Here is a 22,818-nt window from a genome sequence, read left to right on the forward strand (position 1 = left end):
GTGTGTGTGTGTGTGTGTGTGTGTGTGTGTGTGTGTGTGTGTGTGTGGGTGTGGGTGTGGGTGTGGGTGTGGGTGTGGGTGTGTGTGTGTGTGTGTGTGTGTGTGTGTGTGTGTGTGTGTGAGAGAGAGAGAGAGAGAGAGAGAGAGAGAGAGAGAGAGAGAGAGAGAGAGAGAGAGAGAGAGAGAGAGAGAGAGAGAGAGAGAGAGAGAGAGAGAGAGAGAGAGAGGACGTTGGGGTTAAGCAGACGGGTGTGTGACTCGCGGAGGAAGATCACAAGGAAATTGACGCCATGGTCTTGAACAGATAATTCAACACTGAATATATTGGGGACGGAACGCGCACACAAGCGAAATAAAAACAAACAGGTCCGACCCACTAGAGTTCGGGAGAGAAGCGGGGAAAAAAAAAAAAGACAACGCCACGCTCACGGCTCTGCCCCACAGTGATGGCGCTCAGTCGCCACGGCGTCGACGTTCTCGCCGCAGAGTTTTGGAAGACGGCGGACCGGTCGCGGTTCAGCTGAGTCACGCGCCGCTGGCTCCGCTCGCTAGGCCTTGCCTCGGAACTGCGGCTCCAAGGGACGTCGCGGCGATCCAACAGCTACCCGAACGGCGACGTCGGTCTTCCCTGTCACAGGCCCGTGGACATCACCCCGCTGGAGCGACCACGAACCTCGAACCTCGAAAGCCACGAAAGCCTCGAACCGCCTGCCCGTCGTTTTTGTCCAGCTGCCCTGCGGAACCTCCGCCGCTCGCTCCGCTTCCCAGGCCGGCCCTCCATGATGATGATCCTCCCCTCGCTGGCACACACCCTCTGAGGGAAATTGGCCCGGTCTCCATCTTCTTCTTCCTCTCGAGGCACCTGCTCTGCGCCGTCGTCCAGATTTTTCCCCACTCGTGGGACGCCAGTCACCACAATATATATATATATATATATATATATATATATATATATATATATATATATATATATATATATATATATATATATATAGATAGAGAGAGAGAGAGAGAGAGAGCTTTCCTCCGCTCTTCCGAATGCCCCTGATGCCGACATTGTCTGTGCAGTCCTTCGCCTCTCCGGCGCCCTCAGCACTGCCGAAGGCGCCAGTCACGTGATAAGCGGTATGTGGCGAACAGGTAGAGACACCATGAAGGAAACAAAAGACTTCTTTCCTCCATGAGAGACACGAACGTCGTTTTTCATCTTGTCGTTCGTGTTGATTTCAGCGGTATTCCCAAGATAACATGGTCATTGTATATAGGCGTGGCAGGGAGAAGATTATTACGCACTAAATTCCGCCTGAGGTTCTCTTAATAGAGCGTTCCGCAGCAAGTAACGGAATGAATGGAACGATGACTCGATATATTAACTAACGGCGAGACCTAGACAATGACCGGCGGGGAGCCGCCATATATAAGTTCATTTCACAGGCTGCGTGCAGCCCGGTGTATGCGATGCGGTTCCAAACCCGCTCAACGAGCGTGGCTGACTCGCCGTCACATTCTACGGAGGCCGCCAGCTGACAAAAAACTGTGGTTGATTCCTCTGTCATAGGAATCGGTAAACACGAAAGTGAAATGTGCAGCGAAATCTGCACCGAAATGAATATGATTTGCGGGTCGGCGGCTGTCTTGTGGGTGTGCTTGGCGAGCGACGTCCTCCTGCTGGTGGGTCGCTCGGCAAAGGTGTACTGGAGTCATTTCCGTGGCGGATATGACGTCAGTGACATCTTGGTGTATCCCGGCATAAAACACTGTCGTGTTAAAATATAAAACCCGAAAACGAACAACCCTAAGTATAACGTACTCTTTGTACTACAGGTTGCTTCCCCACAAGAAGACCCTGTGTGCAGGGGTGCACCCTTTACAGGCCGCTTGCGTCGTACTGGCGTCACTTGCGTGACGAATATGCGTCAGTGAAATCTTTGTGTATCCCGGAATAAAACTCTTTCGTGTTAAAAGAACAGCGACAATAGGCGCTGGAGCTTTTTAAAGACATTTCCGTTCCTCCGCTGAACAGGTGGAAACACCTCGGTGAGCTGCGTAGCTTCAGCCCCGCTGCAGGCAGCTTGTGAAATGAACTATAATGACCTGAAAAAGTGGCCGCTTTCACATTGAAGTAGCGTGCTTCCGAGTTTGTTAGTGTAATTAGGATTGGTAGGGTCATTTGTTTACTTAAGTCAAAGTACAAGTTGCTCTAGATCGATAGATTAGCTCATATAGAACATTAATATACCGCTCTTACGCGTGGTTTCTTTAAACAAGGCAGGAAATAGCGAGAATGTGAAGACAGGTGCCGCCGCCACTGTCAATACCTCGCGACTTCCACCGGAGTGGTTAAAGCGACTGGCGTACGTAACGTCTTTCCTGGATGTCGATGTATGGCGCTACTCGCCCATACTTGGGGCGACGGTACCGCTTTTGGAGGAAGCGTGCGAGCTACGCACGAGCGGTTGGTTCAACGCCATTGCAACGTTTGCACGCAGCCTCAAAAGGACAGTGTTTTTAAATGCAGAGCATTTCAGTAACTCACGATGTCACCCGCGTTGACGTCCGTAGTCCGCACCGCACCCCTCCCTACTATGAAAAAAAATACGTCCGGCGCCAGGTTTCGATCCCTCGACCCTGCAGGCGGAACGCAATGTACACGGTGCTCAACCCACTGCGCCACAAAGCCGACACAGAATGGGAGGCTACGGACGCGCCTTATATCGTTGACTCATTCAAATTACTGCTGACGGGCGCTCTCTCGTCAGCAGTTACGACAAGTGCAACAACATTAACGTAACGCAAACTGCTCAACGTCGTGCGCCCCCGGAAATGCTCTGCATTTGATCGTGCCCCTCGCGAGGGGGATGTTTCACTGCGTCTTCTCTCGGTCGCGGGACCCGTGGCGCCATCTGGTGGAGGCGCGGCACAACTCGTAGCACTTTCTTTGACAAAGCGCCTCGAAAGCGCGGCAAATATGAAATAGGGATGACGCGCTTTTTCTGCCACATAGCGTCAACACTGATCACGAGTCTTTCGACGAAACCTTTTGCTTAGTGGTCCGCCGCTGCAAAGGACGTAGGAGTTAGGGAAAGCCCGCCTGATTTGACCGAGACTGACCAAACCGCTCGGCACGTGCACGGTTGCTCTTGCTTCCGGTTTATCGTGACGCAAACAACGGCTGCAGTCGCTGTTTGCGTCAAGTTTGATAAGCAATTTCTCAGCAATTAAGGCATCTTTCGGCACCGAAACAACGCCAAAATGGCTATGGGAAGGTGAGACCAGAGTCCTTCAATGCTTCTCTGGTCATGAAACTCCCGGCCAAGTTTCGTACGGGGACAAAGGCTACCGCGGGTGGCGCCACCGCAGATCGGAGGGCATCGGGCGGCCGCCGCTGCTCTGTAGCCAGACCGGCAGGCAGGAAGCAGCAGCAGCAGCATGCCAGTTCGGTTCAAATTTTTTCGCCACTCACGAAATGATAAGCGGCCCCATTTGAGCGGCCCACGACACGTAAAGCGAAAGCACACTGCTGATAAGGCAGCGAGCGTCTGTTTTATCTTACTCCGTGGTCCGTTCCCCGCCAAACGCGCTCTGACCACGCCCCCGGCTGCCCTCCGATCAACACCAGCGCCGCGGCGCGGCAGCGTACGAAGCTCTCACATAGCGTGACGGGCGTGACGGCGAAGTTTCGTGACCAGGAAGGCATTGAAGGACCCTGGTGAGACTTTTTGTTTGAAACCAACTTACTGGTTGCCTTCAGTGTCCCTTTGACGAATAAACGTGGAGCTATTTGCTAATGGAAATTTGCATTACAACACGATTTCCAGCCCTCTCTCTGAACCACATGCGGCCGCGGGAAAGGTGACCCGTATTTTTTGGTTTAAAATGGTCACTGCATATCGTTAAATTGAATGTGATAAAGCGGCCACTGTTATAGAGGCTTCCTAGCGAATGAATGTGGTACGTAGTTTGTTCCAAACACCGAAATACCAAATTCGCACTTGTTTTGTGGGAATATAGAATATATTTCTCCCATGTGTGTGTCAGTCGTACCTTGTTAAAACGGCCAATTTTTAATTAACAGATTACTCGCATAAACGTTTTTATCTCGATGCATTTACGACACCGGGCGAATAAATGTACAAACGCGCATTTAGCACAATGGACGATGTACTACACGTTTTAAAAATGCAAAGGGCTCAGATATTTTCGTCTAGTAAATATGAACAGCTGGCACGGGCGGAATATCGGTGGTAATATTTCTTGGAAATATTTTTTTTGCATTGAGCATCTGCCGGCGTGGGCGCAAAGGTTGGCTTTTCCTGTTTTCTCGTTCCCAGCCCTTCATTCCAGCCGAAACTAAATACAGTGGGTGTCGACCGCGTGGCATTTCCGCCAGGCACGATGGTCGGCAGCATGCGTGTTGTAGAACTGTTGCCAGTAGAATATCGCGGCTGCTGCTGCTAAATTACGACAAAGGCGCGAAAAAGGTGCCCTCGTGGGCGGGTTCCTTGCGTCTCAACGTCGTGTTTTATGCGCAAGCACGGGAATATGTATTTTAACAGCAGAACTGTTTAAGCTTTTAGTTTCGCCGTGGAGGGTTACCAGAAAACTGAACCCAGCCGAGCACTCGTGAGCTTGCGCCGTGATGAGCTCGAACAAAATACCAAGAAAAATCACGCCATATCCACGGAATGAATGATGATAAGTGGGGCGAAGCTCGAGAGGGGGAGATCATCGGTAACCGTAACTCTCCCGTGAAAGTTCGCCCATTACATCATTAAGAAAGACGTAAGACTGTGTGCGTACATTGTACAAATCAACTTTTATTTTCGGAGTCAATGCTCCCAGGCCCAGACCTATGCTGCGTTCCAATTCGCGGACAGCTTCGTAGACAGCCTACGAAGCAGTCTAATTAGACGTCTAAAGGAATAAAATTGGAACGGCGCCGCGGTCGCAAGCGCAGACGACAGCGTCATAGCAGACATGTTGAGTTGCGCAAGCCGCAGATTTGGTAACTATTATTACCGTTGTTATTACAAATGTTACGTAACTAAAAAATTAAACAAAGTCATCTTCTTCACTAGTAATTTATACTAAAAATTTAAATAAAGGAACAAGTGCTTTTGTTTAAACATTAATACGCAAAAAGGTGGCGCTGGCGTCACTTATTAGGCCTAGGGGTTGGCCGAACAATGGCCCCTAAGACGAGAAAGGGCACTGGGGACGAGGACCAGGTGCAGTGCCAAGAGTGCCTGCGCTGGTGCTACTTGGGGGAGACGACGTTCGAGCGCGTGGCCGACGCTAAGAAGGCGCCCTTCGAATGTAGGCCTTGCGAGCGGGCAAGACTGGGCTTTGAGCGCCTTGAGAAGCAGCTGAATGCGAGGGTGGAGGAGCTGGAGGGCTACCTGAGGGAGGAAAGAGAAGCGCGGGTGGCTCTCGAGGCGCGAGTGGCCGAGCTTGACAAGGCGGAGCAGGTGAAGGCCGCCCAGTTGGTGCGCACGGTGGCCGAACTGGACGAAGCTCGGGAAAAGCAGGCCCAGCTTGAAAAGCGGGTGGAGGAGCTCGTTACTCCAGCGGCAGGAGACGACGGGAGTGCGCGGGCTCAGCACGAAGAGCGGCACGCCGGCGGGGGGCGACTGATGCTGCGCGCACGAGTGGTGTCCGTCGACGCAGAGCGGACTCGGGAAGCAAAGTAAGCCCCGAGGCGACGCCGGGAAGGGGTGGATCGCCAGCCAGGTCATTTGCTGCCGTGGTCAACCACAGCAGACCCCGAACACCTGCAAAAGTGCCGGTCAAAGGCGAGAGGAGGCGCCAAGTCATCGTTGTCGGCGACTCCAACATGGCCAGGGTGGGAGAGGTGATTAAGGGGAGGGTGGGAGACGACGAACGCGTGAAGGTTAGTAAGCTTCCCGGAAAAAGAGTCGGGGAAGTAATGCAACAAGCGAAGGGGCAACTGTGGGATAGAATGGAGGACCGCAGCTTGGTGGTGATAATGGGGGGTGTGAACGATGTGTTGCAGGGGCGCGGGGGAGGGTTCGCAAGGCAGATTGCGAAGGGGGTCACCGAGCTGAGGGCGGTCTCGGAGGATGTGCAGATTGCGGTTTGCACGGTGCCGGAGGTGCAGAAACAAGGGGTCCACATAGAAAGGGCGGTGGTTGCGGCAAACAGGGAGCTTTGGACCCTGGGTAAAACGATGAAGTTTGAGGTGGTCAACCTGAACCGGGACCTGGTTCGTGCAGGCCGCAACGGGGCGTTTGTGTTCGACGGCATACACTTCAGTGGCCGTCTAGCTGAGCCTGTAGGGCACCGACTGGCAGCCCGCGCAGTGGCTTTTTTAGGGGGGCCCCGAACGTTCAAGAAGAAGGCGGACTGAGTGGAGGCGGTAGCGAAAGGCAGGAAGGAGGGGGCACTGATGCACGGCGACGGAAATGTAAAGCAAAGAAAAGGAAAATAAACCGTGGAACTAAAATTAGTTATATAAATATGCAAGGTGGCCGCAAGCAGGAAAAATGGATTGAGATACAAACCCAACTCGAGAAAGAAGAAATTGACGTGTACGCCCTGACTGAAACCCACCTGAGAGATATGGAGGAGCCACCAGTGATGGATGACTACGTATGGGTGGGGTGCAACAGGGCAGCGGGAGAGAGGAAAGGTGGGGGCGTGGGCATGTTGATTAGGCGAGGAGGGAATTGGCAAAGGGAGAATCAGGGCTGTAAGGAGCACTTATGGGTTTGTGGAATTGTGGGTGGAAAAAAGACACGGTTGGGAGTGGCCTATCTGTTGACAGGGAATGACGCCAGAGAACAAAATAAAGAGTTGGTGGACTGCCTCAGGAAGGACATAACGAAATTTAAAGAATCCGGCGAGGTGATATTAGTAGGCGACTTAAATGCCCACATTGAGGATCTAGATGGATATACGGACTATAGCGGCTCAATGGTTCTAGATATGTGTGAAGAACAGCAACTGGTAATAGTTAACCGGGAGCATAAATGCGACGGGCAGATAACGTGGCAAAGCGGCAATAGACAGTCTTGCATAGACTACGGCCTGGTCTCAGAGCACACGTACGAGCGGTTGAACCAAATGACGATAGATGAAGAAGGAGAACACAGCCTGGGCAGCGACCACAGGCGTATAATCCTGAAATTTGACAGTGGAGGGGCTAGGCAGGAAACACCGGAGGTTGGGCTCCCGAAATTGAGCGAAAAGCAGATAGCAGACATCGTCAATAGCATCGAAAGAGAATTAGAGGCCCAGCCCACGAAGGTGTGGGAATATGACGAGGTTGTGAGTTGTATACAGAAGGAAATATACAAAGTAAGGAAACAAAACCACTGGAGGGGTAAAAGGAAACCACGAAGCTGGTGGGACAAGGAAATTAAACTGGCTATTGAAGAGCGACAACGGGCTTCTAGATTGCACAGAAAGGCAAAACAAATGGGATATCGGGAGGAAGAGGTGCAGTTACGGTGGAGCCGGTACCGAGAAAAGAAATTTGAGGTGCAAAAACTAGTACAAGCAAAGATTAAAACGGCGAGTGAGAAATGGATATCAGGTTATGTAAGATTATGTAAATCAGGTTATGTAAGGTTATGTAAATGGTAAGAAGGATAAGAGCGCCCCCCAAAAATTCTGGAATCATTTAAAAGCATTGGGAACGACGACTAAAGAGGTGCAGACTCAGATACAGGACGGGGACGGCAACGTTCTCCTGGGGGACAGCGCATTAAAATACCTACATGGAGTCATGGCAAATACTTTCGGCCAAACACGCGAGATATCGGCTACCCGGACACATGTGGCCAATAGAAGAGCGACAGAAAAAAAATTCAATATCGAATTTTTGGATTGGAAAAAGGCAGAACACAGTGTTCCCAAAAGTACGGCAACAGGACCGGATGGTATCCCAATAGAGATTATCAGCCATTTGGGACCAGCGGGAAAGACGCACTTGTATAGAGCCATCGAGCGCGCTATAAAATCCGAGAGGATTCCCACGCAATGGCGCGAAAGCAGAATGAGTTTGATTTATAAAGGCAAGGGAGAGAAGGACAAGGCGAGCTCATACAGGCCGATTACAGTCACGTCAGTGCTCTATAGATTAGCTATACAAGCCATAAAAGTCGAGTTGTTGAAGTGGGTGGAAAGTAACGGTATTTTAGGGGAACTGCAAAATGGATTTAGGCCGGGTCGACGCTTAGAAGACAATATTTTCGTAATAACCCAGACCATCGAAATTTCGGCAGCACAGGGCAGACCAACATGGCTACTGTTCCTGGACATAAAGGGAGCCTATGACAACGTAGATAGGGGATTGCTGTGGCATATACTGGAAGAAGAGGGGACTGGGTCAGAATTTGTGGGGCTGATAAGGGCAATATATGAGGATAACAAGGCGCATATTACATGGGAAGGACGTACAGCCACAGAGCCCGTGCACATTCGAAGAGGTTTAAAACAGGGGTGCCCCCTTTCGCCATTGCTGTTCACACTGTACATTAGAGGAATGGAAAGACGATTGGAGGAGAGTGGATTAGGCTTTGACTTGTCGTACCGAAGCAATGGAGAGTTGGTGGCGCAACGGATTCCGGGATTGATGTACGCGGACGATATAGTGTTGCTGGCAGATAATGCGGAAGACCTTCAAAAACTGGCCGACATTTATGGGGATGAGGCAATGTACCTAGGCCTACATTTTAACCCACAGAAATCTGGAGTCATGGTGTTCAACGAGGAAGCTCATACAGCACCAATAAGAATTCAACAGGAAGCCATACCATTAGTAAATAAGTACAAATACTTGGGGATCTGGCTTAATGAAGGAAAAGGGTACCTGAATGCCCATGAAGAACACCTCAAACTGAAAGGGAGACGAAATGCAGCAGTAATGAAACATAGAGCACTGTGGGGATACAATAAGTACGAGGTAGTGCGAGGCATCTGGAAAGGGGTAATGGTGCCCGCGCTCACGTTCTCTAATGCCGTATTATGCTTAAAGTCCGATATCCTGTCGGGACTGGAGGTTAACCAAAAGGCAGTCGGCAGATTAGCACTGGGAGCTCACAGTAAGACTACAAATGAGGCGGTACAAGGCGATATGGGTTGGGCTTCATTTGAGGCGAGGGAAGCGCAAAGTAAGATACGATTTGAGGAGCGGCTTAGACATTTAGATGAGAAGAACTGGGCAGCCAGAGTGCACAGGTACATGTACCTTAAAAGTGTGGACACCCAATGGCGGAAGAGGACGCGAAAGCTGGCGACTAAATATACCTTGACCGCGGCAAATAAACAAGGGGGGGCAGTTAAAAAGCAAGTGAAGGAAACAGAGACGCTCATGTGGAAAGAGAGGATGGAAAAGAAGGGATCGCTGGGAATCTACAAAGCAAGCAAAAAAGAGATCCGGAAAGAGAACTTTTATGACAACAATAAAGGTAGTGCGTTGCTCTTTGAGGCGCGGGCTGGCTGCTTGAGAACTCGAACCTACATGAGCAAATATTCGTCCCAGGATGATACATGTGTTGTATGTGGCAGGGATAAAGAAACAATCGACCACATAGCAATAGGATGCCAAAAGATTCAGCCGGATAGAATTGGGGGGAAAGTCCTACTTCCTGAGGCACTGGGCTTCGCAATTGATGGAAGCATTAACTGGTCAGCAGTAGGTATTACTAAGCAGCGGCTAGAGTATTGGTGGAAAAAAAGCAGGGAAGTCGATAAAATAACATCTCAGCCAGGGGTAGCGGCAGGGCAGAATTAAAAAGAAATCCGAGTTAAGGGACTAAATTTAAATTCAAACTACTAAGATAGGCTAGATGGCGCACGCCGTCACCCCGATTCAAAGGGGAGGCCTTTAATCATCATCATCATCAGTTTAGACAGGAAGGTAGCCTGCATCGTTGCTGACTTCGATGCTGTCTCTTTGAAGCAGTCTTCGTTGACTGCTTCGTTCGAATTGGAACGGGGCTTCACATGGCGTACTGTCCGCGAAGACGGCAACGAAGCTGTCTAAACGGTAAATTGGAACGCACCCCTAGTGAAAGACCCCGCGCCATCGAGGACTACCCCGCACCTCCACCACAATTTGTCACGTAGGATGGGACACAACGGTAAAGAAAGAACTTTTATTTAGGGCGAACTTGTGCTCGAACAAGACGAGAGGAAACGAGCAAAGGTCCTTGCGTCTCGTTCGATCTCCGAGAACGACTGCCTGCGTTCGTGGCGTGATCTCTTGCGTGATCTCCCCCTCGCAGTGCACGTGCGCTCGCGCCTCCGTTGGCGAACACAGACAAGCTCGCGCTCCCGGTGCCGAGTTTGCGCTGCCGGTTGCAGCCGGTTCTTGCGCGTGCAACGCGGCCTACTTTGCGACATCTCCGAAAGCATGCGGCGGTCATGTACCACGAGACACAAGGGATGGACAGACCCATGGCTTTAGGAGCTTCGCCCCTAAAAAATACCGAGCGCATCGTGAGGAGCTCCCGGCGTCGGCCAGCTCGACCTTCGAGAACACTCTGCCCAGCTTTCGTGGTGTGATCTCTCGCGTGCTGTTCTCGCCAGTTCACGTGCGTTCGCGACTGAAGTGGGGAGCGCAGACGCCTAGTTCGCGCTACGGATGCCGAGTTCGCGAAGCCGGTTGCCGCGGGTACTATAATTATAGCGCGTGCTAACGCGTTACACTTTTCGAGAGTTGGGAGAGCCTGCGGACAAAACGATTCGGGTCTGCCAGTCAAGGAGAACTGTCAGCGGCAAGTTCGGAAATCCATGCAAGAAGCAACAGCCGGGTCTCGACGAAGGGAGCCCGCCGTTAGCTCTGCTGTTTGTTTCTCCGGCCTTGTATACCACTAGTGCAGGCTGCGCCAATTTTTCCATCTCTATGATAGGAGGCTAAGACAAGCCCGCTCTGTTAATTGCTAAGACAGTGGCAGCGAAGCCTTCATACTGGGGCGTCCCCGCGAGGGCGCGTGTCATGGAGGAAAGAGTTTTAAAGACGATGGTCTTAGCCTTGGGCTGCTTGAACGCGGAAATTTTGGTCTGTCTGTCTGTCCCTCGACTTATAGCCACCCAGCCAAAGTTACCGAGTTGTTGAAAGGGACGCTTATATACGCAAAGCCATTTCTAAACATCTAAATCTGGTGGCTAATGTTCATATTTGTCCAAACTGTTGAGCAAAAACATAACAATACGCATATCTGAGGAAAAACGTCAATGCATGAGTGATAGTCGCAGTGTTCCTGTATTAAAAATACACGAATGCTTGATTCTTGCGATAGCAAATGAAATGCTACAGCTGCAGTAGAAAAAATTGTGGTTGATTCCTCTGTCATAAGAATTGGTAAAACACGAAAGTGAAATGTGCAGCGAAATCTGCAGCTGAGCATGATTTGCGGGTCAGCAGCTGTCTTGTGGGTGTGCTTGGCGAGCGGCGTCCTGCTGGCAGGTCGCTTCGGCAAAGGTGTACTGGCGTCATTTCCGTGAAGGACATGGCGCCAGTGAAATCTCGGTGTATCCCGACATAAAACACTTTCGTGTTAAAATATAAAACCCGAAAACGAACAACCCTAAGTATAACGTACTCCTCGGTTCTAAAGGTTGCTTCCCCGCAAGAAGACGCTGTATGCAGGGGTGCATCCTTTTCAGGCCGCTTGCTTGTGTACTGGCGTCACTTCCGTGACGGATATGACGTCACTCAAATGTTTGTGTATCCCGGAATAAAACACTGTTGTTAAAAACGAGCAGCGCACTGCCGAGGTACTGGTGGCGCCTCCTGGCATTGGCCCTGGCTGTGCACGTCCGTGTGTTTCCCAGAGCCACTGCCAGGTGGCACCATCAGTGTCACCAGAAGTATATTCGATGGTGCGCTCCACGGCTCAGTCGTGCGTTAGCACATACACTGTGTGCGGAGTGCACATAGCTCTGGAAAGGACGGCACCAGATCACGCAGTTTTCCATTCTTCAGCGACCATAGCTGTGGTTATGAAGTGCCGAGTCTAGACGAGAACACAGGCCCAGAAAACGCAAGGAAAAGATACGCGGACTAATGTAGCAGAGCTGGCAGAAGACTATCGTCTTTCGATATTTGCAGCGAAGCAAGCAGGTACGCGGTCAATTTTTTCCCCGGTGTGTACTTCACATGCGGGCGGAACAATAGTAGCGCTGTGGACGGCCAAGTTTTCGTCGCGCTATTATTTGATATTCTGCGCCTCAAAATTTAGCGACAGCCGTTCAGCCTTACTCACTCAGCATTAAATCATTTTTGAAAGTGCAAGCCTTTTTTGTACCTCACTCTTAGTTCTACTGAATTTAGCTCTATTTTCCCGGCTATTATTTCTTCGAAAATAGGTGCGAGAAATAGACACGACAGACAGTACAAGCGGTCTATTCGTCGTCTGTCGTGCACGTTATTTCTCGCGCCCTTTTCCAAAGAATCGCGACCCGACACCCTGCCCAACAGCAAGTTCTTTACTTTTATTTCGTACATTTTTTTTATGTATCCGTACATTTCGTAAATTCGTATTTTATTCGCGAATTTCGAATCGCCCTTAGTTACCTCTCGTCTATTTTTACGCACAAGACTGGATCCTGAAGCCGTTCCTCTTTATCTGACGTTGACGTGCCGCACGAAGTTCGTCAACATTCTGTCATCACTTTCGAGTGCTGCTGTCATCTGTCTGCCGTGCAGCCTCGTATAACGGCCAGTAGTTTTATTTCTTGCAGCCTCACAGCAATGCTGTGAGCTTGTCAGTGGTGATGTGACCGTGCGGCCGATTCACTGCAGCGGTGAGGCGCTTCCGAGGAAAAGAAGCAGCAGTGTGGGAGCCGTGATTGCGGGATATTAAATGGTTTTATGTACAAATTTACAAGGCGACTCGTAGCGGCGTGGTAGCTGGCGGGTGGCCTGTACCTCAATGGCCGGCTCCAAAGGTCATCTGCACGGGGCAGGGAACGTCACTGCAGCTGACCCTTCCTCGTGAGCAAGGCCTGTTCGCCAAACATGGCAGCTACAAATGTCGTTTCGCGCCAAAACGCTTTGCGGTAAAGCCAACTTTCAGGAACGCCAGCGACGTCCGCCGGCAGCGGCGGACTTGCAGAGGGCGGAACGGGGGGCGCCGCCCCACCCCTAGGGTATTTAAATTGACCTATTAAATTGCTGTTTCAGACGCCCAGAAAGGCCTATTGGCTGTCCCTGGGCGCGTAAATAAATGCGAATCATTGTTAATATTACAGAGGGCGGCGGGGGGCGCCGCCCCACCCTCAGATTGACCTATTAAATGGCTGTTTCAGACGCCCAGAAAGGCCTATTGGCTGTCCCTGGGCGCGTAAATAAACGCGAATAATTGTTAATATTTTTATTATTACTATTATTAGAAGGGCAACAGATTACTATTTAATTATTATTATCGTCTAAAGTAATACCATCATCGTCATCATCATCATAATCCCTGTAAAAAGCCCCTCCCCCTCCTAGGACGCACCCGCAAATTTACCCATAAGAAGCAATCGCCCTTATCTACCTTTTTCGCCTGACCTGCGAAGGAAGCTCGGAAGAGCGGAGCACAGTTCACGTGACCCGTTCACGTCACGCAGCGTTGAGCACTGGGCCCTCGCGTGGGCTTGGCGTAGCATGCGTTTACAGTTGTCTATCGTTCTGCGAATGTGCCAAACCGCTGAATCATCACGAATGTTTCGCTGTCATCAAATCAAACACCATACAGCTTTGCTGGCTGTTCATGTCTAAGGTCAATTTCATTGAAGGTGCCATTAGGGCAAATTACAACTTTCATGGGTGGAACAGGGTCCGTGGGTTTGGGAGCAGTCCTGGGAGCAGGCAAACGTGCCTTCGTAGCAGGCTTGGAGCAGCCAGAAATGCATTTTTGGAGCAGGTTTGGGGCAGCCGCAGCAATGCCATTTGGAGCAGATGCAACACCATGTTACAGCATTATGGTGCCTTCCTAATCTCCCCACGTGCCGCTGTGCAAGTCTCGTGCCAAGCATACCTTTTATCTGTCTACTATCTTAGGCGTTCTACCATGCACTAGAACCTACTCTGAACAAGGAACGCAGTTCTTGTACTACATCTAGGGGTTTACAAAATGCGGCGTTATCTACCTTCAGCCCCACGTGCGGGCGACGTTATTACCGTTCGAAGGTCAAACCTCACGCGCAGAGTTGGAAGGGATCAGACAACAGGCCCCTTGCTTCGTGTCCGCTAAACGGCAGTGTTTATGCGAACCCAAGGCGGCATTCTGTAAAACAATGCTAAAACGGAAGACTGGGCGAGTTGGTACTTGTTCATATTAACAGCGCTACCGACACAGACAAAAAGAAGAGGGCACAAACACGGCGCTGCGCCGTGTTTGTGCCCTCTTCCTTTTGTCTGTGTCGGTAGCGCTGTTAATATGAACATGTAAAACAATGCGTTTGCTTGTATCTTTATATCAAACAGTGGTTTCATTGCGTGAGAAGCTGAAAATAGCTTTGTCTTCGCCTGTCACAGGGTTGCGAGAGTCGACGAAATTACGCCACAGACTACGTAACTAGAGCGTGTGATGGACAATCCTCCACTAAGCAAAGCTAATCCCAAAGTTGAATTCAATTTAATTGAAGTTTACGTGTTCTTTTGCGAATACAGAAGAACGGAGGGAAGGCAATGGGCGACGTCCCTTCCCTCCGCTTCACAGGGAGTTCATTTCAAGTTTTATATTCATTTCCGTTTCAAGATCAAAGGCTAAAATTAGTAAGTATGTCAAAACAAAAGCGGCGAATTAACGAGTGAGAACAAAGGTCCAAGACCCTGTTAGGTAAATACATGCAGGAAAGGAAAGTTAAGTGTAGCAAAAAGCTAGGATCGCCAAAAATGGCTCACTAAGTAAATTGATGTTCACCGTCAATAAACTACAACCTTTCATGCAGATATTATTCAATCTGTTTGCGATGAGACACAAAAACATTCTACTTTTGGTCACTTTCTATTGATTGTGGCGCAGCGGCCGACACCGGCAAACACAACCGTGCAGATAACACAGAAATTCGAACAGATGGTGCGTAGTGCCTGCGGCTATGGTCCCTAGAAATACGTTCCATAGCCGCTCATAGCCTTGATGAAACCGAAACCATAAATGAAACCGACAACACGATGTTTCAGCCAAGTTTTCGGGCGCTGGGCTTCATGGCGGTCCTATCTAGCGGCTCAATTCATGCAACTGCGGCGTAGGACGGTGCGGATAAACGAGTTTGGCGCAAGAGGGGTGGTTTGGCGCTCAATGGCGCAGCTGTTCCACCCTGAAGTTTATTCAGTTTGAAAGAACTAGCCTTTGATCGCATTCCAGTCGCACGAGACTTTTTTTTTTTGTTATCAAATAGAAAACGCAACATTGAAGCATTTTCATAATATGGTGCAAGCTTAAATCCATAGCTATCAGTGCGTTAACTGCAGGTTAGCATTCAAGTGATACAATAAAATGGAACTAGAGGCTTCACTACAGTCACCCAGTCGTTTCTGAACGGCGGCCGCCAATTGCACAAACAAGGTTCTGTGACATAGAGAAATCGCCGGAAAGTGGCCAGAGAGTCACCACTGCTTCATCTGTTTTCATTAATACCTCCTTTTGCGATAAAATTGGTATCATTGTTATTGGGGCAAAGAAGTCTCTTTTCAGTGAGTTGTATTTTGTCTTCATGGCCACGTTATGTGCATTGGTTTGGCAGAACCAATTGTTTTTGCGGCCACAGCCAAAAAGGCCGGGGCTGCACACCATGGCCTCAAATGTTTGTGCGCACAATGACAACTGGTGCGGCACTACACAGTACGGTGGTGCCTCGTGGAAGATTGTGGGTGCAGTATTAGCTGCAATGCCACTGCGGTTCGTGGTGTGCGTTTAGGATGGGAAGGAAACTCGACTCTCGTGCTGGCTGGGATAGGAATGAAGAAAGTTTATTCACGGTGGAGACGGCGAGTCGTGTTACGTCAGTGCCGTAGCCAGCTGGTATACACCATCGCTTGTTACATGGTGCATATGTGCAGCTCCATGCCGCAGTTTGGTCAGCACGGCACGAGCACCTGTTGCGACCGGGCGGGCCGAGCCGCTGTTGCAGCCGTGAAGAAGTCCAGAAGCCGTAGGCTAACGTAACTGTTTACTTCATAGCGAGAGGTGAGCCGAAGCCAAAGAACAATGCCCCGACGGGCGAGGTTACAATACAGGACTCGAGCAGAGCGACAGCATCGATTCGCTGCTCTAACAGGAATGGTTTACAACGCTTGCGGGGGTCTATTTATACCCAAAAGCGGTAACGGTCAAAACGCAACAAGCGGCAACACGCCACGAACGTCACAGACACACACAACACTCTTTCCAGAGTTCGTAAGCCGTTCATAGCCTCGGGCACGTTGAGTCCGAGAGAGGGGAGAGAGAGGAGGACTCCGTTGCGATCGACAGGGCCTCTGTGTCCTTGAAGAGCGTGGAGACGAGCCTCGCTGGCAGCCGCCGAAGTTTTGAAATGCGCCCAAAGCGAAGCGTCTGACGCGGCTTGTCGCAACTTGTCACCGACATGGTGGCGCCTGACGGCAGAAAGGCGCACGAGGTTGCTTCGCCGCACAGCCGTGGAGTGCTGCGGGAAAGTACGGCGGCGCTGGCCGATTCGTAACACCTTCTCCGCCGGGGGTCCGAGATCCCGATGGATAAGGGTCTTCAACCGTTGTCCAGAGGGATGCTGTCGAAGTGAAGTGTTCGGCAGACGCTCGACTCCAGGCCTGGGCTGTACGACACCGTGCTGGAGCTTCACCGGCCGGGTCACTGGACGAGTAGTGGCTCCCCAAGAACATCTCTGGCTTGGTCAGGCAAGCAACATCGCAACACAGGAAGACACAACCGCATCGCCGGCAAGTGCGAAGACAAATCCACACTGAAGCTGTACCAGGCTTTTAGTTGCGATAAAATACGCTAATAACTAACTACTCTAGTTATATTTTTGCCCAGCAGTACTTTAGACAAGTGACAAACTTGAAAGGTGACATTTCGCGTGATTGGAAATGTCCCACACACAAAAAAATGCAATCGTAAAGGGCGAAGCCTGCTCCAGGAAAAACAATGCAATAGAGAAAGTCAGGCGTCTACAGGCCACTTCTCGCGCAGAGAGCTGCGATTTGAGCTCTCGTCATCGCCCCGAGCTTTCCCCTTTTTGTACCGCACTTTAGGTGCGCCCGTTCTCTGAAAGCGACTGCTGCGACCGCGTGAAAGGACACCGGTCGTCTTGTTCGACAAAGGTCGAGCGCGCGGAGGAGCGAACGAGATTGTCCACCGTTCATACGTTAGGCGCGCACTCCTTGGAGGCGGCGTTCCCTCGGCGCGATGCGAGCTCACGGCTTTGCCCCTTGGCGTGCCCGCACTGAAACACGCGCAGCAAGTACCCGCGGAAGTTTTTGCTATCTCCTCGTTGCTCGCCATTTTACGAACGCGTTCGGCAAGCAAACGCCGGAACGCGTTTACGTTCTCTGCTCTAGGCTGGTCGGTTCCCGACTTCGGCTCAGCCGCAGTCGACACCGCAACCTCAACTACCTCCGCCGATGTTGGCCTATCATCGGGAGCATCAGCTGGGAGTGACAAGGGCACGATGAGCTCTTTAGACACCTCGTAACTTCCAACAGACCCTATCTCGTCATCCCTCGCGTTTTCAGCAACAGCCTCGGCACGCGAAGGCAGAAGTGTGTTGCCGTTCTCCTTTCTCACTGCCAGAACTACACTACAACCAGGCTGCCCTGTCTCAAAAGACGGCTCAGCCGCCCCAGCCACCTGAATCATTACGAGCTCGGCTGGCCGTTGCTCGAGGTCAGTTACCTGAGCTGGTGGCAGGACGGAATCGGCTTGCTCAGTGGCGAGATCGTCACGACTCCCAACTGAACCGTGCAAACCGTTCGCTGCCTCGGCTGCAGGCTTTCCCACCACGTCGCTCGTTTCTGCACTACCGTCCGAAGGAACAACCTCCGTTTCGGCGGACTCGTGTTGCCTTTCGGTAGCCTCATGGTTTACGCACTCCAGCGAAACCTCACTATGTCGCGAAATGTTTATGTTCAGACCGGTAGCCGTTCCCAAGGCCTCCCGCGAATTTGAACCGTCCGAACACTCCGGCGACTCCGCCGAGATCTGCAAATCAAACGCCGACACATTATCGCACTCAGTGGACACGCACTGCCCTCTGCCGCCTCTGCCGACAGTCTGAGCTAATGCGCCGTCGTTATCTCTCTCAGCAACCTTGCCGCGCTGCTGGGCCGCAAACCGTCACCTCCGACTCGCGCTCCCGAGCGTCTGCTACTGGCAGCGCTGGCACGGTGCTTTCCTCGACAACGAGGTCTTTTTCGAGCAACAATTCTAACTCGGGCTTCACTTCTTCCTGCAAGAGTTGAATTTCATGCTCTAGGTGCTTGTTCTCCCGTTGGAGTCTCTCTCGCTCGAGCCTCTTTCTTTCCCTTCGGATTCGCTCGATATCGAGGTCGTACCATCGCATCTTTTCCTCGTGTTCCTGTCTTCGTTTCTGCCTCTCGAACTCCTCACGCTGGCGCTCTGCCTCTGCCTCGGCGGCCTGACGTTTCGCGGTCTCCCTGCCATTGATCAGCTCAATGCATTCAGACAGCTCGTCATCGTCAGCGCCAACAGCGAGTATAGCCTGTATCAGCTCTGGCTTTCTCAGCGCGTTCGTAACATCCAAGCGCAACTCTTTTGCAAGCTCCAACAACTGCGGTTTTTTCAACGCTTTTAAATTCATGGCCGGTCTAGAGTACTGCTTTCCCACTGCTCCAAAAATGTTTTGCGCGAATAACCCACGCGACAAAAACACACGCCCTACCAGCTATCCTCAGAAGCCTGGTAAAACTCAGTGAAGAAAAGTCCCGCACTCACCCTTGACCGCCGTGAATTCTGCGAAGTCCGAAGCCGCCTTGACGTCCGTGGTGTTGGGTCTCGCACCGCTGGCTTCAGGTGTTACAAAGTTACCATCCGACCGCTGCCAACCAGTTGTTGCGACCGGGCGGGCCCAGCCGCTGTTGCAGCCGTGAAGTCCAGAAGCCGTAGGCTAACGTAACTGTTTACTTCATAGCGAGAGGTGAGCCGAAGCCAAAGAACAATGCCCCGACGGGCGAGGTTACAATACAGGACTCGAGCAGAGCGACAGCATCGATTCGCTGCTCTAACAGGAATGGTTTACAACGCTTGCGGGGGTCTATTTATACCCAAAAGCGGTAACGGTCAAAACGCAACAAGCGGCAACACGCCACGAACGTCACAGACACACACAACACTCTTTCCAGAGTTCGTAAGCCGTTCATAGCCTCGGGCACGTTGAGTCCGAGAGAGGGGAGAGAGAGAGGAGGACTCCGTTGCGATCGACAGGGCCTCTGTGTCCTTGAAGAGCGTGGAGACGAGCCTCGCTGGCAGCCGCCGAAGTTTTAAAATGCGCCCAAAGCGAAGCGTCTGACGCGGCTTGTCGCAACTTGTCACCGACATGGTGGCGCCTGACGGCAGAAAGGCGCACGAGGTTGCTTCGCCGCACAGCCGTGGAGTGCTGCGGGAAAGTACGGCGGCGCTGGCCGATTCGTAACCAAGGAGGTTAAAAAAACCTCCTTATTCGTAACACACCACACATTTCGAAGCTTTGTTCAAATTTCGAAACTTTATCATGGCCCGCATTCTTAGATGACCTAAAACTTTTGAGTTGAAAACTTTGTGGTGTTTGCAGCTACTGCAACGCTGTTTTGTCCGGCTAGGAAGCGAGAACACGAGCACGAAAGCCGCAATCTAGTTCTGGTGACACTACCGCTATCCACGTCGCGGCGTCGGAGCTGAGGGTTCGATCGATTCACCGGAAAGTGGCAACAATGCGCTTGGCAGTAGGCGGAGTCAGCAAACCACACGTTAATGCTTGGTTAAAACGTGGAACACTCAATGGAGCGTGTCTCGTCGGCCAGGCGCGTAGCCAGGAATTTTTTTCGGTGGGGGCCCGCGGTCGACCAAAAGATGGGACGGAGAAATATGTAGGCAAGACTTCTTGCGCCTTGTTTTTCAAACGAAGCTTGAAATAACTGACTTCAACATGCGATTTGCGTACGCTGAACGCTAACAGTAAGGTCCACCTTAAGGAGCCTAAATGATGATGGTGATGATGACCTAAATTCCCATTCGCCGGTCTATGGGTAGGCCACGGGTGATTCTTTCGTCCGAAGAGCCGGCGGTTATGCGGGCACGCGCTCTTGAGCGTGATCATGAGGGTACTCGTGAGTGGCGCGCGGTCCCCGAAGTTCGTCAGGTGGAAGTGGAGTTTACTATCAATGTTATCACTTTACTATGAATTTACTATCACTGGGTGTTTACTATCAATATTCGAGTGTTTTAGGTTTTCTTTTAGGAAAGGGACAAAAAGTTTTATTATCAGCTATGAAGTACAGTCGAGCACGATTTGCAGGTTATCGCGCCAGCATCAAGCGGTCGCGCATGCCACCGTCCTACGGTTTCGTTTCGGAACAATGAAAATCAAGATTTCGCACAACAATGCTACAGCATGCTACAACAATGGCCCGCACGACTGACTTGTCACACTTTGGGTTTCAAGCTTTACATTAGTTGTTATCAATCACAGACTTGGTTGCCTTTTATCTGCGCCGACGATAACGAAACTGGCATGGAATGAATGCTAAAGCTGGTGTTCTGTCTGCTTCATTTGAATGCGTAGCTTTACCGCGATAGCCTTCGAATCACAGTGGACTGTACGTGCGGCACATTCGTATATTATGGCGGTGAAGCTAGAAAACGTGCATCTTCGTCCTTAACTAATCGCCTTTTTGTTATTTTTTTTGTGCTAGTAGTGTGAATAGTAAACTTACGCTTAGAGGAACACCCTATTGCACTGCTGTTGAATGCTTAGCGTGTTGCGCGTTTCTTAAATTTCAATCTATTTCGATCCGTTAAATTGAACAGACTTAAGCAAATACAGAATGCTGATTCTAACCAAGAGGGAGGTCAAGGAAACAATGGAATCGTAGTGCCAAAAAGACAATTAAAGCTCCGCAATAAAGAGAATTGTGCAGTTTGTTGATGTGGAGGAAATACAAGATGGGCATAGCAATGCTTTTCATACAGCAGAAATTATCGAACTGCAATAGACAATGAAATGCGATGTCGGTAGAAAAAAAAACATATGGAGGATTGATAGTTGACTGAACAAAATACATGCAGTGACATGCTCGGTCATGTGATTACACTTTGTACCACTGCAAAGACAAGGAATGACACGCTAAAGTCGAGACCACATGTATGCCTATATATGACGTTTTTCCTGCTGTTCCGCCATTTCCCGGCCGTGCTGTTCCGCCAGGGAAACAGCGGGACTGCCTCGATCGGCTCCCAGCAGGTTCCCGGCGCTGCTCGGTGTATCCGGCGATGACGTAGCCCTGGTTTTGAGCTTTATATCAACAAGAATGTCCTTAGAACTGCGGATTTATCGCCTGCAGACGACTTCAGGCGATTCTTCAGGCTACTTAAACCGCACCCCAGCCTGGCACGAAACATTTCGGGGGGGGGGGGGGGGGGGGGGGCACAGGGGGGCACAGGCCCCTGTCGTCGGCTGACGAGCGACATTAAAAGCGTACACACCGATCGGTTGCTGGTACTCAAGCGCCCTTATTAAGCAAAGAGAAATGGTACCCCCCCCCCTCCCCCCCGGTCCCCGATGAGCACGATATCTCACGCGTCATACATCCGGCAGATCAGGTAGCGCGAACCGCCCGAGCAAGCGTGAGAAAGGCACCTTCAGCGAGCCGTGAAGTGCGCGTCCACTACAGAGCGGCTTTTGCGAACTTACGCTGGAGGTGATGTGATGTACCTATGAGCTCAATAAGCCGGCCGTGGCCGCAGACTCTGTCCATCCCGTAAACTTAATTTGCGTTCCTAGTTCAATTGCGCGGTCGGACTATGAGCGGAAAAAGGCACGGAGAAAGAAGAGGAAAAACGTCGTTGGTGGCCAAAAGTATATCTTCGTCTTCCGAAGCGAGAGGAGCCCTAATTCCCGGGCGCCTGATGCTCGGGCTGCCTCCCGGGCCTTCGATCGACCAGGCCGCGCCATCTTCCAGGGCCGAGCTGGACTTGCAAAAGTTGTAACAGGGCTTGCAACTTTTCGATTGTTGGAATGGCATTCACGGACACTTTTTCGTGAAAAGTCTATGCCACGTGGTACATGGTGGCTTTTTTTGGGCCACATAGTGGGCACGGTATACCGTCTGCAGTGGGCGCCATTCTATATATAGTGTCTCCTCTTTTGTAATGTTTTTGTGTGGCGGAGGAAGAAAGCGGTATCGCAGAATGTCATTAGAGGTCACAGGGACTGGGGCTAGAACTGTGGACTGGTCACCTTGTGATGACGGGGCCTCGATAGCCACAAATCGGGCTGACGCATGCGCATGCCTGTTATTGAGGTTGTGGGAAGTTGACCGGGTAAGTGTTTAGTCAGAATTTGATGGGTGATGTTGGAAGCAATCCTGCCGCGTCTTGGTTAATTAGCGGGATTCATACGACGGAGAAATCCCGTCTTTCTGGCCCGTGGAGCCCGCTCACATGACCAGTTTTAGGCTCCGCCCCTCGGCTGCGAACGCTCGCGGATGCTCCAGGCAAGAAAATGCCTCCACATGTTTTCGCTCGATGGAAGCGGGCCTCTGCGAGATATGGAACCTGCTTTTCGTATTGCGGTCACGCGGTTTTAGGTTGCACCAGGTGCGAGAGCGGCTTTTTCGACGCAACGTGGTCGACACGTGTGGAAGTGACAACTGCGGGCACCAGAGAAGCG

At 51.1% G+C, this 22,818-nt stretch overlaps 1 protein-coding gene across 1 annotated transcript in view; it reads left to right on the forward strand.

The window, feature by feature from the left end:
• The window catches only part of LOC144169955 (putative sodium-coupled neutral amino acid transporter 11), a 54,096-nt gene that overhangs the window by 6,496 nt on the left and 24,782 nt on the right, over positions 1 to 22,818 (forward strand). The window lies entirely within an intron of this gene.

The sequence above is a fragment of the Haemaphysalis longicornis genome, unplaced genomic scaffold (genome assembly GCF_048455015.1).
Source record: "Haemaphysalis longicornis isolate Haplotype H1 unplaced genomic scaffold, Haemaphysalis longicornis Haplotype H1 scaffold_2, whole genome shotgun sequence".
Classification (NCBI taxonomy): Eukaryota; Metazoa; Arthropoda; class Arachnida; order Ixodida; family Ixodidae; genus Haemaphysalis; species Haemaphysalis longicornis.